Source organism: Daktulosphaira vitifoliae, unplaced genomic scaffold, assembly GCF_025091365.1.
Source record: "Daktulosphaira vitifoliae isolate Bord-2020 unplaced genomic scaffold, ASM2509136v1 Scaffold_138, whole genome shotgun sequence".
Lineage (NCBI taxonomy): Eukaryota > Metazoa > Arthropoda > Insecta > Hemiptera > Phylloxeridae > Daktulosphaira > Daktulosphaira vitifoliae.
In genome coordinates this window covers 18502-30772 of record NW_026099707.1, presented here as the reverse complement: position 1 = coordinate 30772, position 12271 = coordinate 18502, and positions in this window count along the sequence as shown.

Below are 12271 nucleotides of genomic sequence, written 5' to 3'. Positions count from 1 at the left end.
TAATAAAATATTTGAGTTTTTGATTTAATAGTAAATGGCATTTGAATTTTTAATATAACTTTATTCGTTAATTAGTTATAAACATTTAAAGTTTCAAATTTTTGAGTTACTATACATGTATAATACACGAGGGATTACGAATACTGATAGCTAATTAGTTTTTTATAACGTCGCCATTCGTAGTTAGGCAGCATTTATTGTCAATTATGACTTAATCAACGGATATTCTTAAATTATAGTAGTATGTAAGGCTTATTGCTGTGAGTTGATATTTAAAAATACACTAATTGACAATATAGAAAACATCTGTAGAGAGTGTTTAATTTTAAGAAATTGGTGGATTACTCCAAGAGCAACTTGAACCCACTACTATTTTAGCATTAAATGTACCCTTATCGCTATAGCTACAGATTATCATTAGTACGTACTTAATCGACTTGTAGTCCAATTGCAATCGCCTGTTTCAAATTAACATAGTATACGACGTATCGCTGTTTGAATTTCAAAGTGGTAATGAGTTTAGACTTCTTGGAATTCGACAGCACGTTATTACCAGGGAAGAACGGCAAATCGTTATGCTCATCATGCAGGCCCGTATCCAGAAATTGGTTTCGGGGGAGAGGGGGGCTCAAGTTGCAGAATCATAATGACGTTATGTGACTTATGACTTATGTGACGTTTAATTTATTATTAATAGGAGCAATAAAAAAACGCAGTACAAAGTTTATAAATAACTTCAACTATATTTGAAAGAAGTTGTACAAAAAATATACACCTTATAAAAGTAGTTTTCTTGTTTTTTTGTTTACGNCTTATAAAAGTAATTTTCTTGTTTTTTTGTTTACTAAGTGGTTGAGCACTTCTTCCGGATCAACAATAGTATCCAATTTTCATATAGTATTCCAGTTCATCCATTTTTTTCTCGGAAGCATATCCTGGAAGTAGCAGTTGAAAACTTGAGAGAATATCTTCATTCTTGATAAAGCTATCCGTCAAATTNTCATTCTTGATAAATCTATCCGTCAAATTTTGTATCAAAACATCGATACAAGGAATAAATTTACACGAGATTTCTGTCGTGATGCAACTCTTGGAGCTTGAAGTTCAGCGTCAAAAAGGTCCGCTGAAAATTTCGACGCTGCTTGAAAAATTACTCTAAAAGTGTCGCTAGCAGTTTCCCGCATTTGTTGAAATGAACTCAATATATCATTTGTATATTTTACAGCGGAAACGAAATCTGAAGATTTTTTTCGTCAAGGGGTATTCTGCCTTGGCCGTGGTGTGGTTTGTAATGGACATGTATTATAAACAAACAAAATAACATTAAATAACTGCTTTAATAATTAGTGTGATTATTCACAACTCGACATAAATGTACAATGTACAATATCAATTGTATTGTTATTATTATTGTTGTTTTGTATCCATATCAGCTGATAATTTTTTCCTAAACTATAAATAAACTTAATCATAACATCTCCTTACCTCTTATCTATATGTATATATTCAAATTGAATTATCATGTTAAATCAACATAAATCTATAGTAGGAAAATTAAAAAAAAAAAAATTATCAGAAAAAATCAGTTATTTTTATTTGTTTTCCTAATTTAACCCAAAAGGTTCACTTAATGAAAATTTGCATGATAATATATTTTTTAGTAAAAATGATTTACTACAACATTAATAATATGTTCTTTTTTTGTATGATTGATTTTTGTATAGATAATGACAAAAACAAAAAAATTTTCGTAAAATGTAAGTTATAAATAGTTTTTTGTAATTTTCACGAGAAACCGCGGACTTTATGAAAAATTACTAGAGACATTAATTGTAGTAAATAACTAGGTCTACAAAAAAGCTCATTATCATTTTCCCGTAAGATCAAAAACTTAGCAAAAAAATTTAAAAAAGTGCAAAAATTTGAATTTTCCTAAAACTTTGAGCTTAGAGCGCGCCCTGTTAATCATGTTATATGAAGCTCAAATTTTGCAGATATTATACTTAGACCTATAAGAACAAATTCCCGGGTGGCACTCTTTGAATTTCATAAAAAAAAAATCGTTCATATATAAATAAGGGGCACCTTATACATATAGATAAGAGGTAAGGAGATGTTATGATTAAGTTTATTTATAGTTTAGGAAAAAATTATCAGCTGATATGGGTACAAAACAACAATAGTAATAACAATACAATTGATATCTGCAGTATAATCGCTTTTTGTTTAATTACTATCATTATAATAATAATTTGAAATTCAACGTTATTTTATTATTATTGTTATGTGTATGCAAGTATATATTTTTCTAAATTAATCTGAAAGGGTACAGGATTAAGTCAAANATTTTCCCGAGTTAGATATCCGAATTCATTATCTAACTCGTGAAACTCACGTTTTTTGGATTAGTACAAATGTTAGACTTATGACCTCTCTTACCACAGTTAAAACACACAATGTCAAGGTTGTCTCTTGCTTCGTTGCTTGATCTATTATAACTACTAGGCGTAATAGATCTTGAATATCTACCTCTACTATTTCGCTCACTCTCCCGACTGCGCTCTATATCCTGACCGTGATTATTACTAAATCGTCTATCATAACTATTTTCTCTAGATCTAGAATTCNATTAGTGTATTAATAGAATTGTAAATATTTAAAAGAGAAAAGAAAAAAAAAACAATATAATGGTAGTAAGAAATTATGTTTGATATTTAAGAGGTAGTAGACCTATTACATTTACTTTGATAAAAATTGGGTAAATTTTATAGATTGAGAAATCCATGACCAAAGTTAGTAACGAGAGCCAAGAGATATAAATGATATCTGTTCACTTAAATTTTTTATCTCACGTTTGCAAGATAAATCTCTTTCCTCTAATTGTCTTTTTAAATCTTTAATCTCCTCATCTCTAGCTTTAGAGTATTTATCTAATTGGGTTACCTGTTGATTTAAAATGTCAGTATAATCACTAAAAGATGGTCCTCTATTATTTATTCTGAATTGCATTNTGGTCCTCTGTTATTTATTCTGAATTGCATAAGTTCGAATTTTTTTAAATTATCTTTTAATTTTTTTAAATCAGAATTATCGTGTAAAGAAATAGCGTGTAAAACAGATTCTTTAAGACCCCTTAAAATGTAGGTACAGATTTGATCTTCAGACATGTTTTTATCTACCTTTCTACACAGATTTTCTACTTCCGTTACAAAACTCATTACCGACTCTAAGTCATTTTGTCGCCTATTTTCAAGTTTATTTTTTAATAATGTCACATACCCTATTGGTTGAAATTCCTCAATAAATTGAATAAATTAAATCTGCCCATTTCCATGAGGCGAATTTTTCCTCTAAATTTTCAAGAAAAATACTAGCTGTACCTTTAAGAAAAATGGATAAAAATTTTACCTTGTCATCATCAGTCCAACCATTGACTTCTCCTGCCTTGTCGTATTGTTTAAAAAATTGGCATACATCATCACTTCCGTCAAAACATTCAGGTTTAATCATTAAAGTTTTTACTGTGTTTGTCATATTTTTATTCATTATACTCTCCTCCGTATTTTCAATTAAATTTATTTTACAGTTATTAGTATTTATGTTTCTGTTATGAGTTATTTTTACAAAATCGTTTTTTGATTCAGTATTAGAATTAAAATTCGAACTTGTTTCAATATATTTATTATTTACTTGAAAATTCGGAGAATTAAAACTATTTTGTGATAAGTTTATTTCTTCATAATCATTATCATCAGAAAAAGTTACAATTTTTTTATTTTTAGCTACCTCTGTAAAAAAAGAGTTAGTATAAAGACCGTTATCAAAAAAATTATTACTGTATAAATTTTCACTAGTATCTAAAAAATTTTCCACCTTTTCTACAATATGATCAGTGCTAACATTTAATTTATCACACAATACTTTACATTCATTTAATAATGTGTTTGAAAGCCTCTCTGTATTACTAGGTTCAGAATCTGAACTAGAGTTATTCAATCCTAAAGCCCGTTCTATTTTCTTAGGTNTTCAATCCTAAATCCCGTTCTATTTTCTTAAGATCAATTTTTTTATTAGAAGATTCTTTTAGAATTAACTGTTTTTCTTCTAGACTTAATTTATTATCAATATCCTCTATATTAATAATACCCTTATAGTATCTAGTTAATCTAGATCTTAATTCATCTACTTTCCCAGTATAATCTAATTTTAAATTTTCACAAATAGTTATTAACTCTGCTTTCTTTAAAATATATATATCGGTTAATCTCTTGATAGAGTTATTTATTTCAGATTCTCTGATATGGTTCATATCCCATTATAAACCAAAAAAAAATTCAAACAAAATTAGTGCTCAATATCAACACAAAAATTATTAAAATCGCGTAAAAACTTATAAAAACGTTATTGTCAAATAATCAGAACAATAATACTAACCTTGATATTTAACCTGGTTGAAATATGAAAATCTATTACAATATAAGTATAGTCTCGGAGTCGTGTACTCGAGTCGCTAATTGGGCGCCACTTTGTTGTATTTAATATGTGGAACAATCTTTTGTTCTAACTTATATTTTTAGTAGTTCAATAATAACGCAAAATGTAGTTAATAAAGATATAATCAATCAAAATAAAAACATATAAAATATTGATACACTTAAAAACGGATAAATAAATAATACACAAAATAAAAACTTAAAGTCACAAACGTACCACACGGAAAGAGATTACCTTCGGTACTCCCGAGGTCTTCTCTTCCTCCTTTTTTAATTCATTCCGTTTCATCTTATATACTAAAATATTTTGTTTGTCTTTTTATAAAATTCATATAGTAATCATTTTTAAAAATGTTTATAAATATTTACTTCTTGGTTTAGTAACAATAAATTGGGGAATTACAATTAATCTAAACATTACATAAGTGTTCTACTTCTAGGTTTACAAATAATAGACTATATTATATTTTTGTAATAATAGATTAAGAAATTCATAGTTAAACCAAACATTACAAAAATGCTTTGTTTTCAGTTTTATAAAATAATGACCTATATTACATCACTAAGTAATATTATCAAAATTTGCCAGTTTACACAAGTTTAATAATAAATTTTCAATGGTCCAAGATCCCAATTAAATTATTCTTTTTTTTTACCATTTCTATTGTCTCCTTATATTAAGTTAGTTTTATGGTTTTAAGGGAGTGATTATTTGTCAAACAATTTTCAGCCACCGAGATTTATCAACTCTTTGATTTTTAATGTTTCTTAAGTGCTCTTTAAACCTGATCCTTTCATTTCGTTTTATTTGTCCTACGTAACATTTATTACAACTTTCACGTTGTATTTTATAAATGGCTGATTTACTCCAATCTTCTACTTTATCTTTAAAATCCTTTAAATTATTACTTTTAGATGGTTCTTAGTTCAAAAATTATTTTATATACTGTTCAAAATAATGACAGGTTAATTTCTTTTGATGTAGTAGCCTTATTTGCAAGTATTCCGATAAATATAAAAATTGGTTTTCTAAAAGACTATCTAAAGAAACAAAACACAGAACAGGATAAAATACATGAGCTTATTAATTTAACAAAGTTATGTATGGGTCAAATAGTTTCTAAGTTTCAAAAAAAATTTTATGACAAAACAGAGGGAATAACAATGAGAAATCTGCTATAGCCAAATTTAGCAGAACTTTTTATAAGTAGGTTTGAAACAAATTTAAAACACACTTATGGTGATTTTACAAAAATTTGGATTAGATGGTGTGCAAATGATATTTTCGCAGTAATTGACAAAGATCATAATACAGAAATCTTTATACAACATTTAAATTTCTTTTCACCCATCGATTAAATCGCATATGAACAGGAAGTAGAGGGAAAATTGACTTTGTTGGATTTATTAGTTAAAAGAGTAGATGGAACTAAATTTTGAAATTTATTAGAATAACACACTTACGTTTACATATATTCCGAACAATTCGTACCACAGCTAGCAACACAAAATGGCAGCTTTTAATAGCTTTGTTTACAGATAATTGATATCCACAAGTAGTCTTTAATTTTACTGTCGATACTGCTAAGCTTTAGAAGTTAAACAAGGGGTTAGTAAGTGGGTAATAGATTTAGCCAAACGATTGGCTGTTTCAATCTCAAGAATACAGAGATGGCTAAGAATGCAGTGTAAAATAAATAATTTATTCTGGGATTGTTCTTCAATGATATAAAGGTGATTAGAAAGGGTTGAAAGATATAGTAAGAAGACTTGATAATGGGTAAATAATAATGACATATGTTATTACTTCTTTTTTTTAAAGCTTTCAAAACATGGTATTAATATAGTTCATCAATTAATGAAAAGTATTTACAATAAATATTATTATTACTTATTAACATATTTTATAAAAATACATTAAAAATTAAGAAATATTTTATATTGGTCGTTATTATTTCATTAAACAGAAATCAATTTGTCAAATTACTGGCTAAATAACTACCAAATATATGAAAATTAATTTTATAATCAGATTTACTAAATAGCATTTATACAAATATGATAATTTACTGGATATTATAAAATTTTTATAATATTGATATTTTTCTTGTTTTCAACGAAAACACTTTACTATTGTTTTGCGGGTTTAATATACTTTTAATCATACTCATATCATTTTATTTATTTCACATTTTTTAGGTATTTTTATTTGAAACTTATTTAAACAACTTTGCTTAAGTAAATACCTAACTGATGACGGTGTTATACAATACCTTACTTTTATAGATGAACATTTTGTTAAACTTCCTAATAAAATAATTCGCTTTCTTTTGAATGCATGATACTTGTTAAGAATTTGATATTTATTAATTTAGTGTAATTACCTTAAGATGACATACTACAGTTTTATATTTGAAAACTATATTTTTTTTTTAAACTTCCAACAAGAATATTCTAAAATTGAAGGGTCAAAACAAAATTAGGTTAGCATTTAAACTATTTTTACATCTATACTTTTAAGATACGCAATAAAATGTTAACAGATCTATAATTTTTTTTCATATCCTCTTATAATATTACCTTCATACAATTTAACAAAATTAAGACACGAGGACACAGTTTGTGAATCATAGATTTTATTTACAAATTTGAATGATTATCAGATTTTAATTTATAATTCATTTTTTTATCATATTTGAATAAATATTACTAGTAAAAATGTTTAAATAACATCAAGATTATCCAGTATTTTATAGATTTTTATGCACAAAACTTTTTTGAACTTTAAAAACAAAAAATTTCATCGATTAAATAATTCTTATGCGTATTAGAAGGACAAAATACTATGTATTTAATTTTTAAATAAGGTTATGGTATGAGTCATTATTATTATACAAGTTTTCGGTAATTGTGTTACATACAAAAAATTAATTTTCCAAACTTGAAATCAACTCTAGGAGTTTTTAAATAAATTAAAGTTTCAAATCTTAATTTTAGCATCTTTCAAAAATAACTTTGTGTCAATGTAAAACAAACAAATCGCCAAGGACTGATATCGTTAAACTAATATGTTTACTTAATAAGTTCAGTATTGTAAATGTTCCATGGTTAAGTGTGTAGCCTAGTCAAGCTCCACATAGCTTATGTTATGTATCTATTATGCCTGTTGCGTATACAGTCATATGGTGTCTTTGTTGTGACCGCCCCATCAATATGTGATTGACCGCTAGTAAAAATAATTGAACGAGTTCCACGCGACTCGTTAAAACGAGTCATTATTACTCATTCGCAATTAAACACTCTCTCGAGTATCGTTGATACCAAACTGAACGGTATACTATCGTTTCGTTTTTTTTTTAATTTGTGTTCATTTTGAACTACCGCAAAAGGGTGTATACAGGGTGGCCCACCACTCACTAACAACTTAAATAACTTTTGATCCAGTTAATATTTTTAGTTGATTTTTTTTTAAATAATAGTTATACGTTAGGTCTATAGCTATATCTCAATAATTAATTTTTTTACATTNTATTAGTTAGACGTTAGGTCTATAGCTATATCTCAATAATTAATTTTTTTACATTTTATTAAAAATATTAATTATTTTTAAATTTTAAATAAAAAGTAAAAAAAAAATCTAAGATAGCTATTTTGTAGAGTAGAATTTAAGAAAAATTTTAGTAAAAAAATATCTTAATAATATTGAGTAGTAAATATTATGTAGCGTTATGAAGTTTGTGAAAATTTGAATTTTCATGAATTATTTTGCGGTATTAAACATTGAAATACGTATTGAGAAAAGGACAGAAGAAAACGCTATCTTTTCATGATTACTGTGTATACATATGATGATAATGTGTATACATGACAAACTTTGCATTAATACTATGATAAGAAATTAGATAAGGCAATTATTACTTATCACTCTCATTCAATATGTATTAAAGTTGTGAACTAAATCGAATTGTGTCATTTTATTTTGTAATGTTGCAGAATTTATATCAGTTTTTAATAAATCTTATCAGTTAATGGTGTGTGCATTAGGTATTATGTATGTCCCCAATTATAAAATTAGTATATACAGGGTGATTTTTTTATCATAACCCACTCAATTACTTGCAGAATAATAATAATTTAAAAAATTTTTTTTTTTATTATCTTTAGTTACACATTATTCTTGAATTTTTAACTATGTAATACTTTTTAAGTTCATCCCTTATGCCTTGGAAGGGGGTCAACTTTGTTTTTTTAAATGGTAACACATATTTTTAATTTAATAAAATGTTTGAGTTTTTAATTTAATAGTAAATGGCATTTGAATTTTTAATATAACTTAATTCGTTTATTAGATATAATCATTTAAAGTTTCAAATTTTTGAATTAATATACAGGTATAATACACAAGGGATTACAAATATAGGTAGCTAATTTGTTTTTTATAACATCGATATTAGCAGGTACACACCATTGTTATTATCAATTATAGTAAGAAATATTGTTATGAGTTTATAAATACACCAACTGACAATACAGAAAGTATATCTATTGATAATCATAATTGATAATAAACAATCCGTGACTGAGACGAATATTGATAGTCTTCATTGATCATATAAAATCGGTGACTGTGACAGCAATGTCATAAAAATCCAATTAGCTACCTGTATTTACAATCCCATGTGTATTGTACATATATATTAACTCAAAATTTTGAAACTTTAAATGTTTATATTGATGCGGTTTGTATCCTGCCGCACTCGTGGGGTGTTGTAATATTAGAAAAATAACAAAAAAAAACACAACACGTTATTTTTGGTTCAGAATAATCTAATGTTTTATTTGTCGCTGAACAGAACTTTATGTTCAAAAAAAAAGTAAAACAAATAAACACAGTAAGCAAGTAGACGGTTGACGTACTTATGTATGTATCCAAAAAAAAACAATATATATATCGTACCCGGTGCCGTAATGTTGACGATGCGATCAAAGCGGTGTCACGGAGATGACTTAACGTATATTTGCGGCGGGTCGTAGATGGACGTGCGGCACTTGCTGGACTTTGTACCGTGGCGTATCGCACGCGGTGTTAGTCAGTCAAACTACCATATGCATGTAGTTGGGCGGTGGCTGATACAGGTGTCACGGGTCGCGGGGCTCCGTGTATAGAGAACGACGCGGTCCGTGTCAATATCTAATAAGCTAATAAAGTTATATTAAAATTCAAATGCCATTTACTTTTGAATTAAAAACTCAAACATTTTATTAAATTAAAAATATGTGTTACCATTTAAAAAAACAAAGTTGACTCCCTTCCAAGGCATAAGGGATGAACTTAAAAAGTATTACATAGTTAAAAATTCAAGAATAATGTGTAACTAAATATAATGAAAAAAAAAATGTTTAAACTATTATTATTTTGCAAGTAATTGAGTGGGTTATGATAAAAAAATCACTCTGTATACAGTCAACCGATCCAATGGTCACTACCCGGTTTGTTGTGACAGTTGACCGCGCACAGTGCATCCCTACACTCTTGTATTTTCCCTATAAACCAGTTCAAAGTTGGCACCCCCACCAACCGGCGACATCATGATCACCGGCCACTATCCAGATGCCGCGACAACAGATTTTTTTTCTCAACCAAGATACCGAGGCGACAAGTTGTCTGTTTTCTTTTTGTGAAAACCACGTTTTTGTTACATTTATTTTTTTTGTCCTCCGTTTTTTTTATAAAAATAAAACGTCGCGTCGATCTGCCGTCAACTTGTGTCAACCAGGCTGTTCAGTTTTTTTTGTCCTCCGTTTTTTTTTGTATAAAATAAAACGTAGAGATGTCCACGATGGTATAAGGCGCGAACTGTGGCCGGTGGTGGGCCGGCACTCTTCAAAATCAACAACAACATCAAGTATAACATGAAACCCCCCTTTTCAAACCCCTTATTCATGATATATATATATATAGCACCTCTTTTTCTTCTTTTTTTGTCTTTCCTCATGACTATATATATTTAATAAATTAAATATATATTATACATTTGAATTGTCAATAATTAAAAAGTAAAATATTATATTATACATGGCCTTCCTCTTTTTATTAATATTTGTTTTTTTTAATCAAAACCTAGTAGCTCCGTCAACAAGGACTATCTTGCTTGGCGCGGCTTCTAGGTCACTGCCCAGTGTTCCCCCTGGGCAGTGGGTAATTAGTAGGCCCTTTGGTTTGGCTGAAACCTTACAATTTATTAATCATAAATTAATACTATCACTTAAGAACCATGAAAAATTATCAGGTAAGATTAATAATCTATAAATATATTTATATTATTTTATGACCCTCGAATCACATCCCGAATTAATGTAACACTCACTTTTATCCAATACTCACTCCTTTTAGCTTCGATGCGAAGCTGAGAAGGTATTGGTTTTACTAAGATGTGTTTTTTTTTCTTTTTTTTTGTGTCTGTTACCACTTTTTCTCAGCTCTCACCGAACGGATTTCTTTCAACAATATGTTAAAAGATCACAAATCTGATTTAATCAAAGAAATTATCCTCAAAAATTGAAAAAAATTCCCTCGTTCCCCGTAAATAGGGGAAACCTCCAAAAAAATTACAAATTTAAAGATCGCTAATTTTCGAAATTTTTTTTTTTCAATTTTTTTTACTTAAAAATACCAAAACTTTTTTAAAAATGAACATATCAATATAATTTCTTTTTATATAGATGCATGATATCATTACCTTTCATTTGGTACATTTTTTTTTTATATTTGACCCTTTACCTGCCCACAAGGGGGGATTTAAAATGACAATTTTTTTCAACTTGACTTTGAAAATGTTCCGAAAAGAATGACACTTTTATATATATCTTAAATTAAAGCTTATATAATATACTTTATCATGGAAAAAACAATTCTGGGCTTTATTTTGTCTTCACGTTGAAAATGGCTATCGAATGCTATTTTTGTGTGAAAATTCTCGATTTTATATTTTACATTATTAACTTTATAATGCCATAACTTTTTGAAAAATGTTTGGATCAATACAATTTTTATATGAAAAATTCTATTTACATACTTCTTTTATTTGACATGCTTCTTCTTTAAATAAAACGTTTATATATTGCACTTATAAATCATAAAACATGTATTCAAGATATGAATAAGGAAATAGGAGATCATGAAGCTTTTAGAATAATCCACCAATTTTTTTAAAGTAAACACTATCTATAGATTTGTATATGCCATGTCACCACTGTGCCGCGACCATACTGTGCTAGTGTTTTTTTTTATTTTAATATGTTTTGAGTTGTGACAGAATGCACACGGTGATAGTTTATATTGTGTTTATATTTTTCACTTAATAATGCTATAACTTTTTGGAAAATGTATGGATAAGTAAATTTTTTTTGTATAGATGCATGATGTCTTAGCCTTTCATTTGGTATATTTTTTATGTAAATTTGACCTTTATATACCCACAGGGGGGAACATGACAACTTTTTCACAAAAAATTAACTTTTGAAAATGTTCCGGAAGTTCTGACACTTTTATATATATCTTAAATTAAAGCTAATGTAATGTAATTTATTAAGAAAAAAAAAATTTCGGACTTTATTTTTTTTACTAAAAGCTGCCGTAACTTTTTTAAAAATAATCATATCAATATAATTCTTTTTTTTATAGATGCATAATGTCATTATCTATCATTTGTTATATTTTTTTTATAAATCTGACTTTTTACCTGCCCACAGGGGGGATTTAAAATGACAACTTTTTT